General features: G+C 38.8%; 1 long non-coding RNA gene across 2 annotated transcripts; it reads left to right on the top strand.

Annotated features, from left to right (window-relative positions):
• Nucleotides 1–10,473: 10,473 nt before the first annotated feature.
• LOC127080833 (uncharacterized) lies at nucleotides 10,474–14,687 on the top strand. Of its 2 annotated transcripts, XR_007788053.1 has the most exons (4): nucleotides 10,474–10,896; nucleotides 11,017–11,914; nucleotides 12,097–12,589; nucleotides 14,000–14,687. It is a non-coding gene; the product is annotated as an uncharacterized LOC127080833 (long non-coding RNA). The 2 variants fall into 2 exon arrangements; XR_007788052.1 differs by lacking the exon at nucleotides 14,000–14,687 and having other exon boundaries at nucleotides 10,481–10,896; nucleotides 12,097–12,734.
• The last annotated feature ends 2,461 nt before the right edge of the window (nucleotides 14,688–17,148 follow it).

Below are 17,148 nucleotides of genomic sequence, written 5' to 3'. Positions count from 1 at the left end.
GGGGCAAGTGGACTCCTAACTACGATGGACCGTATATTATCACCAAGGTTTTTGACGGTGGGGCCTTAATGCTTGCAACTATGGATGGTGAAAGTTTCACTTCCCCTGTGAACTCAGACGCGGTTAAAAAATACTTCGCATAAAATAGACCCGCTGGACAGTAAAAAGAATAGTCCAGGCAAAAATGGGCATCCCGACGAACCAATAAAATGAAAAGGTTCGGGCAAAAATTAGGGATTAAAAATGAAAAGATCGTACACCCGGTAAGTTGAAAACCTGAAAAGGCAACTTAGGCAAAAATGGGTATCCCGGTGGATTGAAAACCCGAAAAGGGCGATCCAGGCAAAAGTTAGGGATTAAGCGAATGACTGCGTTCTGAGTTAGTTCTGAATCTCATCTCATGTCGATGACTGGAAATTTTCGAGAGGTAGGAAACAGTCCAATCACCTTTTCAGAAGGCTAATCATCTGGAGGATCTTGAAGACGGGCAAGTCATAGCAGAATTGGAACCCAATAGAAATCCATTTCACATTGCCATTAGATTAATTTCTGTTTTTATCTTTTGTGCGATTACCTCTTTCCAGGGATTGCTTCCTGATGTAAATGCCTATTCAGAGGCCATTCAATCAATAAAATCATGTTATTCAGTATATCTCGGTTTTCATTTTCATTTTACTATTTTGTTTGCAAAAATGACGTCCGAATTTTTGATAAACATTGCATCATGACACATAAGGGCTTTACAGGTACATGCTTAATAAACATTTAAAATTGCTGTAAATTTTAAGTGCTTTGGATCGTCTATTCAGAACAGATACCCTCGGGGCATTTCCTTAAAATCCCCTGCAGATGACCGTGAATATCTTCCCCAATGAAGTCGCCAATAGACGGATCCGGTGTCTTATCCCTGCAGAGCTGATCAGAGTGTTGGATTCTTCAATCCCCAGCAGGTTCTCACCACTGTACTTCCCCAAGCGTTTGTTCCAGGACATACACTCCCCAGTAGAGTTGACAGTGCCAGACTATATGTCCCCAGCGGAGTTGACAGTGCCAGACTGTATCTTCCCAGCAGAAGCGGCTACTCCTTGGAGTTCGAGGCCAGATCAATAATCCCAATGCCAGATCCATGGTTTCTTTCCTTGAAGCAGAACCTCGGTACCGTATCAGTGTTTGCTTCCCCTGCTGAGTCATCTCTCGCAGATCGTGGTTTCCAGAACCACTATCGCTTTCCCCAACAGCAGGTTTTCAGTCTGAATCTCGGCATTTCATCATTGCTAGAACACCGTGTGACGGGTCATTTCCCCACATATTTCTTTGCGCTGTGCATCTCCAGCAGCCTTGCCAGGGTCCAGAAGATGGTGATCATTTCCCCATCAGATCCCCTTGCCCCAGCTTGGCATTCTACCCAGCATTTCGCATCCCTGCATGTAGAATCATATTGCATTGCATCCTTCCAAATCGCGTAGCATTTCCATTTTCATGGAGCATTACGCCATTGAAAAATTCAAACATACGCATGTAAGCATAAAACATTCTCGGTATCCCAAGTGATAAGCTAGAAGTTGTTTCCAGTACTCAGACTGAAGATTGTTCATGACTTACCTTTGTTATCCCCAGCAAGTGTCGTTGGCCCATGCATCGCCTCTATTATCCTTCCCTATTTTTGCCGATGCTGACAGGCATGAAGTTTCCGGTATTCAGACCGAAGTGGCGTTCAGGCCAGTTTTCCGATGTTCAGATCGAAGAAGTTTCCGACATTCAGGTCGATGCAACTTGTGGCATTCAGGCCAATTTCCGATATTCAGATCGAAGTGGTGTTCAGGCCAGTTTCCGGTATTCAGACCGAAGTGGCGTTCAGGCCAGTTTTCCGATGTTCAGATCGAAGAAGTTTCCGACGTTCAGGTCGACGCAACTTGTGGCATTCAGGCCAATTTCCGATATTCAGATCGAAGTGGCGTTCAGGCCAGTTTCCGGTATTCAGACCGAAGTGGCGTTCAGGCCAATTTTCCGATGTTCAGATCGAAGAAGTTTCCGACGTTCAGGTCGACGCAACTTGTGGCATTCAGGCCAGCCTCTCGATGTTCAGACCGATATTAATAATCTCATATCTCCCGATGTTCAGATCGAAGTCATTTCCAGTATTCAGACTGATGAGTGGCATTCAGGCCATGGCTATTTTTGTGTTACCATTTATCTTGGTATCGAGGTCGACATCCTTTTTTGGTATTAAGACGGACTCTCACCGTGCCAGACGGGGTCTTCCCTCGGGACCACTTCTTTGCCGATTCTGACAGGCATTGTTACTTCACTTCACTTCAGTGCAAATTTTTGGGCTTTTATTGTATTCAATCCCTTGATACCTCGAAAGTATGAAAGCCGCTGCCATCTTCTTTCCGGGTCTCCAATTGATTGAATAGGGGCAGCTGTAACACCCCAAAATTTGCCCTCCTCATTCATGCATTCACTTTTTAGGTCATTTAACATTTCATACCACATTGCATCATGTCAATCAGAATTAGCTCCAAGAAGCTCGAACATCATCCAGGACACTTTGTGGGTTCTACTTAGACGATCAGTCAACACAAGGAAAAGACTTGAGGTACTAACAACAGGGCCAGATGGAGCATATTCACCGTGCAAATCGCCAGGATGGAAGAAGCAAGAATCTGCTGCTGAGCTGTCATGCTCGCTAGGCGAGCAGATCCTTCGCCTAGCGAAGAGTACTGCCATGCTCGCTAGGCGAGCAGATCCTTCGCTAGGCGAAGGGCGCGCATTTCAGAAAATATCAGAAAGATTTTGGGCTTGGGTTGCCCTCATTTGAGCCCACTACCCACGAAATCAGTCTATAAATACTGAAGTTTCAGTAGAGGAAAAGACACTTGGAGTTACACTGGGAGATTCACTGGAGAAAGATTTTGAGAGAAGGAAACCTAGGAACTACTCTGCAGCAATCTTCAGGCAGCTCTGAGAAGTTCACTCCGATTCACACACTCTTTTGCCTCCGCCTCACGCAAACCCTAACAGAGCTTTGCAAATCCAGCCGCGCCGTTCGATCGGCCTCTCTCATCAGGTATGCCTTTGTTCCTATTACTCTATGCGTTGAATTTGAATACTATGAATGCATGAGGTAACACCAGGTTTTGCACACGGGTTTATGCTTGCATATGAATATGTGAATAATGTCTTGAATGTTTAATAATTTCGTTTCCGAAAGGAATGCCATAGGGTTTGGAATCCTTAACATCAGACTATTATCAATGAGAAACCCGAAACCCGCAGGCGCTCGCTAGCCGCTTCGCTAGGCGAGCACGCAGCGAAACTTCGCTAAGCTTTCGCTAGGCGATGCAGTCGCGAATATGACAGCATTCACTCTTTTTGTTCTGTTTTGTTCTAACCTGTCTTTGTGTTGCCATGGCATTGTTTTCCCTTGATTTCATCCTGTTTGCCTAACCCTTTTTTGTCGAGTTTTTGTGAGGACTCACGCACTCTTGTAGGGATACCATTCGGAGGTTTATTCTGATTACTCGTATTGACTGATTTTCTTTGATGGTCTAGCTGAAGAGATCTCAGGGTCGCTAATCTATTAATTGCTATAAATTCGGATTTTTATCCGTGTGGTAAATTTTTTCCCTTTCTCGTACTTTATCGCTTTCTTAGCTGGAAGACCTCGATAGGAGGCAATGTTTGAGCCCCTTGGTGGCATTTTACTTTAAGATACATGTTTTGTGTGGTGTGATCGCTTCCCCATAGGACACGAGGCTTCGGATAGTCTCCCGTTTGCATGCCAATTAAGGTAGCATTGTTCCTTCGCCTAGGACTTCCTTTTTGCATGCGCGTTCCTACAACGCAAACAAACCCTAAAACCCAAAGCAACACGTTATCTCCTTCTACTACAGGCGAGTAAGTCTCCAAAGGTCGAGCATCCGATAGATTGCGTAGTAACGTTGTTCGTCCAAAACCCAATTCATAACCCCGTAGTTAGCCGAACTACGACTTGCTCTGATTCTCATTCCAGATGAGATACGTAGGCATAAGACGCGATGTCTTAGCGAGCACACATCCCCCCAACCCATAGGTCAGCCGAGCTACGAAGACTCTAATTCTCATATTCAGATGAGATACGTATGCAGTGGATGCGACACCCGCGCGAGTCATTTCTCTTAACCTTTTTTAGTAAATAACACATTAGATAAACACACACCCTTTAGACAAGAACTACAAAAGTGGATCCCGTAGAGTACTACGGATGCGTAGGGGTGCTAATACCTTCCCTTTGCATAACTGACTCCCGAACCCAAGATTTGGTTGCGAGACCCCGTCTTGTCCTTTCCTTTTTCCAGGTTTACTTCGAGCGTTTCCTTTCCCTCCTTTGGGATAAATAACGCACGGTGGCGACTCTTCTGCCCTTTTCTTTCGCCGGTTATTTTTTTTCGCGCACTGTATTTTTCAGGTTGCGACATGAAGAAAGGAGGATTGTTTGGGTTGCCATCTGATTTCCTCTTTAAGGAAGCTACTGCTTTTGCTCAAGCCGGTAGTGTGGATTCTTTTGAAGCTATCTTTGTGTTGCTCAATTATGGATTAGCTTTGTTCCCTAACATTGACGGTTTTGTTGATGTTAATGCCATTAGAATCTTCTTTATTGGGAATCTTGTGCCTACTTTGTTGGGTGATGTGTACTTCTCTTTGCATCTAAGGAATTCTAAGGATGGTGGAACTATTGTCTATTGCATTCCTCTTCTGTACAAGTGGTTTATTTTGCACTTGCCTCAGGCACCTGCTTTTGTGGAGAACAAACAATGTCTATGGTGGTCTCAGAGACTTGTGTCCCTCACTAATGATGATATGGTTTAGTATGATCCTTCTTTGAGAAGTTTGGAGATTATTGATAGTTGTGGTAAATTCTCTAATGTGCCTCTCATTGGTATACAAGGAGGAATTAACTATAACCCTGCTTTGGCTCGTCGTCAACTTGGGTTCCCCTTGAAAGACAAACCTAATAACATGTTGTTAGAAGGTCTTTTCTACCAATAGGGTAAAGATCCCCAACATTTGAAGCAGAAGATTGTGCATGCTTGGCATAATATGCATAGGAAAGGAAGATCCGAGCTTGGTCTGTGCAATTGTGTAGCTTTGGAAGCTTACACTCTTTGGGTGAAGAAGAGAGCTTTGGAATTGAAGATGCCTTATCCTTATGAGAGACCTATATCTAAGGTTGTGGTTGAGACATTAACTCTCCCTAACCAAGATGTAGAGGAGTTGGAAGACGCACTCGCCAAGATGAAGCGAGAGAAAAATATGTGGGAAGATTGGTTCCATGCTTTGAGCAAAAAACATGAGGGGTTACAGCTTGAGCCTAAGGACAAAAATGAACTTATTGAACTACTTGAAGACCGAGTGTCGAAGAGACAGAGAGAGTCAGAGGTTTCATCTTCTAGCATGCCTCGGCCTTCCATTTCTTGGAAGAAGATTGTAGATCAACTTGTCCTCGAGAAAACCCAGATGAAGGTTTCTTTTGAGACCGAGATTCGACGCATTCGAAGGAAGTACGCGCCTACAGCCAGATCTTCTGATGTTGTTGTTAGGGATCCTTAAGATGACTAGTATCCTTTTCTCTTGTATTTTTCATTTGGTTTCTGAAATTGTACTCAGTGTAATCCTTCCAATTATACAAATAAAAGTGATTTTTATGGTCATATCAAATTGTTGCAATTATTGTTAAATATATATATATATATATATATATATATATATATATATATATATATATATATATATATATATATATATATATATATATATATATATATTTACAATTAGTATAGTAAGTTCCTTGAAAATAAAAACAATCAAGCATTCATGCATCCTTTGCATAAGTAGGTTTCTCTTTCTCCAGATGTCTCATTGGTGTTTCTTCTGTGCTTTAGCCAAGCTGACTCATCGGTACAATACTCGCGCCAATCACTCCAGAATTATAGAACATCTTGAGCAAGAGAATAGAGATTTGAAAGAGGAGATCGCCCGCCTGACTGCCATGATGGAGTCAATTCTAGCTGCACAGAGCCAGTCTTCTCCAACACCTGTAACTCCTCCTCCTCAGAGGACTGTTATTTCAGAGGTAGCTACCTCTACTGTTCCCACAATTGCCGCTCATTTCGCGCCTGCCATGCCTGTCAGATTCCCGTGGGGAATGCCTCCGAACTTCGTGCCTGAAGGCTTTTCTCCTACATTTGCTTCTATGTCGGCATCTAGCCCGATCATGTCTGTGCCACCACTTGTTGTGCATACTTTGCCCCGTGTGGAAGACACCATTTATCATTCCGAGCCATCTGAGGGCCTAAATGTATATGAGAAAATGGATGAAATGAAAGATCAATTTCTTGAGCTGCGAAAGGAGTTGAAGACTTTGAGAGGTAAGGACATGCTTGGAAAGAGTGTTGTTGAATTGTGTCTGGTGCCGAATATGAAGATTCCAGTTGAAGCGCCGCGAAAAATACAGACTCGCCACCGGATTTTATGTATTCCAAAGGAAAGGGAAAATATCGATAAAACCCCAAATGAGAGAAACGGTCTCGCAATCAAGAGCGGATTCAGAAGTCGGTTATGCAAGGGGAAGGTATTAGCACCCCTCACATCCATGGTACTCCATGGGAACCACTTGCTTGTATCAATGGCGTATGGATGTTTATTTATCTGTAAGTTGCTTGCTATCGGGAGTGAGATGAGAGATGATATAGGGGAGAAGATAAGTTTTAACTTAGTGTGCTCACCAAGGATTTGGGCCCTTGTGCCTACGTATCCCCATACGTAAAATAGGGAAGTCAGAGCTTCGTAGTTCGGCTCAAAAATGGCGTATTTGTTTGGTTGTTTTTACTTAACAGTATTGACGTTCACGCACTACTGTTCACTTTGAAGAGAGTGCACTAAGGCAAAAGATGATTTGATTTGTTGGGGTCGATTTTATGCATGGAGACAAGCATTAGACCCTTGGCTAGATACAGTCAATGGTCCAATAACTCGGGAGTTGAGAGGACAATGTTGTCCTAACCACTCTTTTTCATCCAAAAAGAGATTTTATTATGAAAGGAGTTTGGCAAGTTTAATCATTGGAACTTAAAGGGTGACAAGTATTCGACCCTTGACTAAGTACGGTCAACGATCAAAGTACTTGAGAATTGAGAGAACAATGAAGTCCTAACTATTCTTTTTCATACCCATAGAACCTATATCTAACTTGTTTGAATCATTAGATGTTTTAAGGGGGAAAGTCAAGTGTCGGGTCCTCTGGCTAGGTATGGCCGATAACCCAATTACTTGAATGTTGTATACAAACACGTACACCCCATTTGCATTCCAATTTGTTATGAAAATGGTTTTGAAAAAGGTACTTGACGTTGAATCAAGTGTTTGAATTTATTACGAAAATAGTAAGTGAAGAATGGAGGTGAGATAGAATAAGGTTGAGAAGAGAATGGAGAAGAGGTGTGAATGAATGGATCTTGGAGTGGATGGAGAATGCTTGATGTTGGATCAAGCATTCGCATTGCAATGGTGTGAGTTTTATTTGGAAAACAACTTGACGTTGAATCAAGTACCTTTTGTTTCTTTTGAAATGCTTTGTTTATCGTTTCGTATTTTATCTTTGATTATTAACATGCATGGTGAACTAACTAGAAAGCAATAAAGCTAAGCTATTACATGACTAAGGGGAGGGGGAACATTTAACCCACAATGGGGGGATGGATCCACACAATACAATGGAAAAGGAATGAAAGGAAAATACAAGTTATAAACTACTAAACTATGTACCATGCCTAAGGCATACAAGTGACATGGTACTTCAAACAATACAAAGCTATTGAACGAAAATGAAATTGTTAGGATTATGGCTAGCTAGGAATGAACTTGAATCTCCAAGTCACATGTGAACACAAGGCAACAAATGAGTTAGCATGAGATAAAGTCAAATGAATGAGAATGATGCAACAATATGTAAGTACATACAATAGCTAGAATCGATTTAAAAGGTAATGGATTAATCCATGAAATATAATCAAATATTTATCCTATGATCAAGGACAATGAGACTAAGCATACAAAGTATTCATTACCTAAATTGAAATGGGTTTTTCAATTTACAATATGATCATAAACCAAAGAAACGATTAAATGGACAATTAAAGTGAGTATTAATTCTAAGCACTAAAATCTACCTAAACATGGGTTAGGGTCACAATTAATCAAATGGAAAATTACCAATCTAAATTCAAGAATCAAATCTACGACTATGGTTATACAAACAAAATTTAGTGGAAATTAACCTAAAGTCTAATCATGGAAAAATCGACCATTAACCACATAAAATCCACACAAAATCCACAAAAAGAAATAAAGAGATTTAATGACTAAAACTCAATCATGGCATGGTTAATCAATCATGAATTAATTCTGGAAAATTAAGAAACTAAATTTAATCTAACAATTTATTAAACCTAATTTCTAAATCCTAATCACCTAATTAAAGCTAATTAAGAATCAAATCTAATGATGAATTAAACTAATTAACAAAACACGTCAATCCCTAATTAACAAGAAAACAAGGAAATCCTAAGCCTAACAAGAAATATCCATGAAGATTCTAATTAATGAAAATTAAATAAAATCACCATGGTTAACCATGGGCTAATTGTGATTAATAACTAATTCAATGGGCTTTGGGGGTTGATAATTGGATTAGGGGTGTAGGGTTTGAAAACCGCCTGGGCCATGGTCTCTTGCTCCTTCGGCTCGAGCTACTTTCTTCATAGAACAAGCATTCAGCATCGCCTTGCACACAATCGCGACCTGGTCTTCCCAATGCAATGTATTCGACGCGGCAACCACAAGTCTCGCTCGACTCCATTTCACTCTTTCACCGATGTGACCGTGTGAATTCGCAAGTGCACGAATCGCGTCAAAGTAATATAAAAGAATATCGATCCCACAGAGACCAAATCGTCAATCTATTGATTACTATTGTTATGGTGTTTATCTAAGGCGGTATAAAAGAGATATTGGGTTTGTAAAACAACGGTAAATAATAAATGCAGGTAAAGACAGGTTGAATGTATTTCACGTCAGTTAAGTGATGTTTCGATTGTCTAAATAGAACTACTTATGAGGCAATATTTTCTACTCTTGAAAAGAATCTATTTAACAGGAAATGTCGCTTTCGCGTATTCAGAACCGAGTTTACCCTTAAATTAAGGTCTTTTATTGTCACTTATAAAAGGTGCGCAGAATGCTAAAGTAGTAAACTTATTTTTAAGAAATAAGACTCGTAAACTTAGTTGAAAAGTGATTTTGATTTGGAAAGTTTACCCAAGGAGTTTCCTGATTTTAAATCTATCAACGCGTCCGAAAACAGTTTCAAAAATAGTTTTTCCTTAAAGTGATAAAAATTCCTAGTTACTAAGCCAGGGTGCTTTCGCACTCCTCGAATAGTTAAAACTAACCAAGTTTGTTTTAGAAAACTCAAGTTAAAAATCAAAACAGCCTTTAAAGTATTTCTACATATTCAATATGTGAAACATTACTTTAACCGCGATCCTTACATTCTAACCTTTAAAAGATTTAGCCAGACATGGTAACACAAACAAACACAACGGTATTGATCATGATGAAAAGTTTGTTTTAAAATGTGAGGCGTAAAGAGCGAGTATAGTGCGGAAAATAAATAAAGTAAAGCGAGTGCGGAAAATAAATAAAATAAAAGCGAGTGCGGAAAATAAATAAAGTAAAAGCGAGTGCAGGAAATAAATAAAGTAAAGCGAGTGCAGAAAATAAATAAAATAAAGCGAGTGCGGAAAATAAATAAAGTAAAGCGAATGCGGAAAATAAATAAAGCAAAGTGAATGCGGGAAATAAATAAAATAAAAGCGTAGTCAGAAAGTAAATAAATAAAAGCGTAAATAAGAACGTGTTCCAAATGGAGGGCTTTAAATATGGTACAAAAATAAACCTCCGACTCCTGAAGCTAAAGACGACAGCAACTCGAAGTGACTCAATTCAATCTCACTAAGGTGCGATAACCCCCCGATGTGACAGATTACCGTTATTACAAATGATAAATATAGGCTTAGTGTTTTAAACTAAGTTGGAAGATTTGAAAATGAAATGGAACGAACTATTTATAGAGAGTTTCAGCAGCTTGCAAAGACCATGGTGCCCTCCAACTTCTCCTTAGTGGGAACGTGATTTTCAAAGGTGGCGCCCGCCATATGTGTAAATGGGAAAGATCATTGGAACGTGGCGGTTGCCTCCTAGTTAAGGGCTGGTGAGCCATGGCTTCCCCTATAACGGACGCCATGTGCAACGCCATGTGTACAATTTTCGCCGAAAAACCCTAATTTTGGGTCTTTTTGCTTAGTTTCTTCCAAAAGGGTTTGAAAGTGCTAAATATCTGTAAACAAGATAAAAGAGAGCATAATACAAACAAAATGATAATAAAGTCCTAATAAACATGTGAAATCCGAGTCAAAAACAAGGTGTAATTCAGTGTGATCACGACGCAGGGGCGAACAAAGAATCGTGAAGGCGAAATTGTCCTCTCAGTATGAATTCAAGAACACTCTCCAAATTTGTGCTCATAACTCGACACCAAATCGTAATCAACCGAAAGTGAAATTGTAATCACCGAACAACTTTCTCTTGCGTGGGAAATAGAATCGATTGAAGGATGTAGGACATACCGGATTCGTACGCGATAGTTGTTGATGACGAAGGATCACTATTGTTGTTCGTCACGGAGTATTGTCGACGGCGGAGAGGTGTGTCGTGGTCGATGAAGTGGGCTACGTCTCGTTGTGGTTAAGATGGGGAGAAAAGAGCGGCAGGTGAAAGCGATCGAAATGTGGACAGGTGAGATTATGTTTCCGTCTCTGAACTGCAATGTTTTCTCTCCGTTCTTCTTCTACTTCTGTTTGCAACTCCGTTTTCCTTTTTCTTCTTCTTTTTCAGTAATTTCGTTCTTCTTTGCAGGTTTTTTTGTGAGTGGTTTTGGATTGAAGGTTTTGTGTCGATTTTTGGGTTGAAGGTCGATTGAAGGTTATGGATGAAGGTTCTGTTTGGAAGATGAAATCGAGGGTATCAGGGTTGAGGTTGAAGAAGAGGGTTCCTTGAAGATGCTTGATGAAGGGTGGTTTGAAGATGGAGAATCAATTATGAAGTTGTAGGGTTTAGGGAAAGTTCGTCCTTGAGGAGGGTGGTGAAAGGTGGTTTTTGAAGATGGAGTTTTGAAATGAGGTCCAGAAGAACGTGGAAAGTGATTCGGTTCCGAATTTATTGGTTGATGGAATTCCTTGCAGTCAGTTGCGAAATTCAAATTCTGTTGTCGAAATCGGTTGAAGGTTGCTAAGTTGGTTCAAAATTGGTTAAGGATGGTTCTGAATTCTGTTGAGGGATGTTGGAGTTTGGTTTCTTCAGTTGGAGGCGGTTTGTTGAGAGGTTGTTATATGGTTTTGGAGGCTACAAAAATTCTGTTGTGAGGGTCGTTGGAGGTTGGTTAGAATTGAAGAAAATCGGTTGGAGTTTTGTTAAGGCGGTTAGAGGTTGAAGAGGTTTGTTGGAAGTTTCCATCCATGACAGTTGGTTGGTTCTAACTGGTCTTAGGGAGGTTCAAGTTTTGTTATCAAATTCGGTTAACCGTTAGTTATTCGGTTGGAGGAATTTGCTTTGAAGGTTTTCTTTTTGGTGAACTGAATTGGAGGTTCATTTAATGGTTGGAGGAAGTTTAGAGTATGGCGGTTAGGGGGTTGTATCGCGTTTTGGAATGAAGACGGAGACGTTGCATGATGAAGATTCATTAATTGCAGAATGGAAGATGATTCCTGAGTTCTTCCGATGCGTTGTGGTTATTATGAACTTTGATAAATCCCTGGTAAGCCTCTCCAATCTTTTTCTTGTTTTTCTGTTTTCGGTGACCTCTTTTCTTCTTCAATTCCATTTTCTTTTTGTTGTTGCTTCTATTGTCCCCTTTTCTGTTCTCAACTTCCCTCTCCATAACCATTTTAATAAGATCCAATTTTGTGTCACATTGCTTCATTGTTTTCTTCCTAACAGAAACAGTAGCATGAGCAGATGCAGATGCAGAAGCAGAAGGAGTGTCGGTTAACGATTCTGAACCCTCTGAGAACTTCTGCTTCTTCTTCTTGATCCTTCTCAGCTCCATTTTGAGCTTACTCTGTGCCCTAGTTGTTTTCGTTTCCACATTATCAATATCAACAGTTTCATCCACGTTTTTCTGCTTCCTCTGAAGCTTTAGAGACTCAGGAACTTTCTCTTTGTATTGACGTTCTTTCCCTGGAGGTAGTGAATCTCGCAGAGTTTCAGATCATCCATCACTCTCCGCTTGCACCGCCATTGCTTCCCGTCGTTTCATCCGCACCGGAGATGGTCCGGTGGAACCTCCTCGTTCGCCGATGCTGATCCTTTCTTCATTATAATCTAGTTTTTTTGGGGAAGAATTGGGATTTTTTGTAGAGGGAATTGGATGGGGAAAGTTAAACCTAATTTCCCAGTGACAGAAATTATATTTTTCTGCATAGAGCACAAGGTAAGGGTTTTTATTTGAAATGTTTGTTTTTTTTAATTCAATTTATAAATGAACTGAATTATGCAGGTTAAAACATTTGAATTGAATTTCATGGTTTTTTCCTGTTCAAAGCATGTGGGGTGAATGAAATGGATTTGGATGACTAGATATTGTTTGGATTTAATGTGGTAATGGTTAATGGATAATTGGATGGATAATTTGGTTTTGTGGTAATAGAAATTGGATATTGATTGGATTTTGTAAGTGGATAAAAGAGAAGGGTTAAATAAAAATTGGACATGGGTAATTGGATTTTAATTAGTGAATGGATTTTTGGTTTATTAAATGGATGATGAATGGATAATTGCATTAGGGAAAATGGGTAGCAATGTGTTAGATTGTAAAAATGGACTTTTTGGATAATTGGATGAATAATTGGATTATGGATTTGGGATTAAAATGAATATGAATTTAAAATATGGACAAGAATGGTTTGGGGATATTTGGTTTTAAACTGTGGATATGAGTTAGTTAAGTGGGCTAAATGGAGAATGGATTAAATTGCAAATGGATTTATTAAATGGGTTGATGGTTAATCGGATAAATCGGATAATGATGGATAAAATTGGATTAAAACAAGGACTAGTGGATTGGTAATATGGACAAGGATGGTTTATGGATATTTGTTAGATGGTTGACTTTGGTCAACCGGTTGACAAAAAAGGCAACAGTTGACCAAAAGTCAACTTAGGTAAAAATGTTTGTTTTTTTGTGGAATGAATGTGGATACGATCGAAAAACCCAATGTTCGTAAGCCAAATAAAACATGTCAATCCAAGACTCAAAATCCCACTAACCAAATCCAACCAACTGATATTCAATCAAGCAACCGATTGCAGCATCTTGAATGAGTCTTAGCCAATGAATTAGAACCCTGAATCTTAGCCAAACAACTGAACCATCTAATGAACCAAACAAAACAGATGCGACCTCCCTGAATTAGGGTCTGGTTGATTAAACCACCTTAAGTTACAGAGAAGCCTTAGCTTCCATCCGGTGCAAGCACAAAGCTAGGAATCCAAGATACCTGTCCTTGTATTGGATCATGATTGTGCAGATGAAATGAAATGTCTGTAAGGCTATGCATATGATTAAGGTTAGTGACCTAGATGAACTTTGTGACAGGTAGGGTGAATTTTGGGGTATGTGTAAGACCCCAATTTTGACCCTAAGATCCCTCATGGCATCATAACATTTGCATTTGCATTGCCTCAAGGATCATAAGCATCTTAGCTCCTTACCTTTAGGTTGGGATCTCTTGTGAGTTGGTTTGAGATCACCAAGCATACTTGAATTGTATATTATTGCTTTTCTCATTTGATTTACTAACCAAAAGCACAAAAATATGTCACTAACATCTCTTGTCTGTAGCTTGAGCAGTCACAAGGTCTAAAGCTTCTAGGAGACCCTATATGCATTGATATGGCCAAGAAAAGATGAAAGCAAGCATGGAAATGGTTCCCAAAGCTCTCATCCATCAAATATGCCTCCCAAGTATCTCAATTCATCATTTTGATCAAAGTAAATCAAAGGGTTTGAGGTTTGTTTCCCAAGGAAACCCTAATACATCTGCTCATCAACTATGCCTTGCTCATGAAGCAACCTCAACCCATGGTCAAATACAATCAAGGGAAGTTCCTTAATTCACCATTTCACGCATATTTGAACTTATTTGAGTGTCATCAATCATCAATTCATCAAGATATGAGTTTTGGACTTGAGAAGTTGATCAGTCAATTCATCTAACTATTTCGAAATACACTGAGACCTAACTTTTTATGTGTTGGTCAAGTGGAGATGATCCCAAGAGAAAAAATGTTCTTAATAACCATATGAACAACTTTCATGTTCATCAAAAATTTATTTGAAACTTGGAAGGTCATCATCCATTCCAAGACATTATAGGTCATTTTGACTGAAACCCTAATTTTGGGTCAACTTACCAAGGACATAACTCCTTCATTTTTTATGATTTATAGGTTATATAAAATGAATTGGAAATATTAAGATGTCTACTTCAAATGTTATGTTTAGAAAAATTCCAAAATCTCAAAAGAAATACATGTGATAATGCAAAACATTATAGGTCACTTTGGACCAAATGCATTGAAATGTGAAAAAGTCCAACTTCAAGTGCCCATAACTTCTTCATAAAAAATCCAAATGATGAAAACTTTAGGTCCAAATTGATTTCCTTGAAAAGATATACAACTTTCATGTTGAAGATTTTGTCATTTGGAGCTTGTATCATTAATAAAGAAGGGCTTGAACTTTGGCCAATTTTGAAAATTTCACATATGCATGTTTTGCACCCTACACTTCAAGTTCAATTTTCATTAATTTCCAAGGCCCAAATGGAGTTTTGATCAACATAACATTTGTTCCTTATGTAATAAGCTTTCCAACCATTACTCATGAGGTGGTGTTCCTATTCTTTACATGGCATTTTCAAAGACTTGAATGTAATAGTGCATATTTGAAAAATCATTTCAATTGCCATGCATGAGCTAATACAGTCCAATCTGCACGTCCATTTTGCTTTTATCATGTATTAGCTTTCATTTCCAGTTGAAATTGGGCCCTCCATGCGCCTGTACAGGCCCATGCATGGAGGCCCTTTCCATTCATGCAAGCTTTGGTTCATGCATTCAGCATTGCTTCTCCTATAAATACCATGCCATGGCCTCTCATTTGAGCAAACTTAAGGCGCCCCAATTGCTGCTGAACTGAAATCCTAGCCATCACTAAAGGAACTAATCCATTTTTCTTCAAATTTTTCAGATCTGAATTTTGATTTCATTGATCAATCTTCAGATCTCAAAGTTCCTAAACCTTCTCTTCTTGATCCATAGTGTCTACTGTAAGCAAAAGCATCCAAAGATTGTGACTCAAAGCCTTGCAATTCAAAGGTTCACTTCAACTGTTAATTGCTTCGAATCAGCTTGTATAGTGTTCTATTTTCATTGTTGTTGTGTGATCTGAAGTCCTCTGCATAGAGGCAACATTGCTATGCTTTTAATTTTTTAAAATCATGAAGTTCATATGAGCACCACAGAATTTCCACTTCTGATTTCTCTCAATATAGAGATCTAGAATGGAATTGAGTGGTACAGGGGTGATGTACATCACCCCAGCTTTCGAATGATGTCTGGATCGTGCATTTTGGTTACCATTTTAATATCTGCAATTGTTGATGTGGCCGGAGTTTGGCCGAAGAAGACGGTGGCACTGGCCACCGTCTGGTCTCCAGATCAGATCAGATCCATCCATTTGTGTTTCCAGATTCAATCCCGTGCGTCCAATGTTATGACCTGTTTAATGGCTTGGTGTGTCACGTTTGACCAGCGTGTATGGTGAACATGCGCTTCATAGCCGTGTGATGATCCACGTCAATTAATGAATCTTCATCCAATGGCTCACGCTTTTTCTCTTTTTCTATTTTATGATTTTATTTTCCTTTTATTATTTTAATTCCATTTCATTTTGAAAATTCATATCTCTCTCATTATTGGTCCAAAAATTATGGGACCAATTTCATTCTTCTCCTTTTAATTTCTACTTTCTAAAAATGATTTTTAATATTTTTTATTTTGTCATTTGCTATTTTTTAGTAATTTTATATTTTCTGGTTATTTTTAATTCATTTAAAATAGTTTTTGATATTCAAAAAATACAAAAATATTTTTCCAACCTCTTTGAATGATGATAGATCCATGAAAAATATTCTCATCAATTTATTAATTGATTTGAGATTTATTTGAGATTTTAGTTCAATTAGATTATTTTTATGCATTTTTAATTGATTTAAAATAGTTTCTGACTTTTAAAAATACTGAAATTTTTTGTCAAACTTTGTTTGACCTTATTGAACTTGGGATAATTCATTTGGACTTTTCAAAGTTGATTTGAAGTGAATTTGAAGTTTGACCTTTCTTTATTATTTTAATTCAAGTTTTATTTTAATATTAAAAAATGCCAAAAATATTTTATTTGTTTCTTGACTTCTAATTCTCATTTTGCTTCTGTTTTCTATTGTTTGACCTTGATCTTCTCTATCTTTGGTCAATGCTTGTTGATTAATACATACCATTTCCATTAATGCACTTTAATTCTTCATCTTCTTCTTCTTCTTCTTTTTCTTTTTTTGATCAATGAGTTAAAGATTGGTGGTTAGCATTGATACATGGAGGTTTAGTCTTCCTTGATTCAAATCTAATTCATCTTGATAATGGATCAAGTGAATGGCTTTGCATTAAGGATAGGTTGCTTCCTAAATCATGCAAAGAACCTAAATCAATACAAGATCATTTCTCATCTTCTTTTTGGCATGGCAAGTTGTTGGAGTTTGATTCACTAATCAAGACCTCTAACTTGTGTTGTTGCCTACATTATTATTGACCGGCCTCAGATAGTTGTGACTTCTACATAAGTCCAATTACGATTGCTTAACATAACGCTAAATTTGCCTTATGGCACACTAACTATTAACACTAACTATTAACCATTAACATTTACTTCTT

Source organism: Lathyrus oleraceus, chromosome 5 (assembly GCF_024323335.1).
Source record: "Lathyrus oleraceus cultivar Zhongwan6 chromosome 5, CAAS_Psat_ZW6_1.0, whole genome shotgun sequence".
In the NCBI taxonomy this organism is placed as follows: domain Eukaryota; kingdom Viridiplantae; phylum Streptophyta; class Magnoliopsida; order Fabales; family Fabaceae; genus Lathyrus; species Lathyrus oleraceus.
Note: the sequence above shows the minus strand (reverse complement) of the source record. Positions and strands in the feature narration are given on the sequence as shown.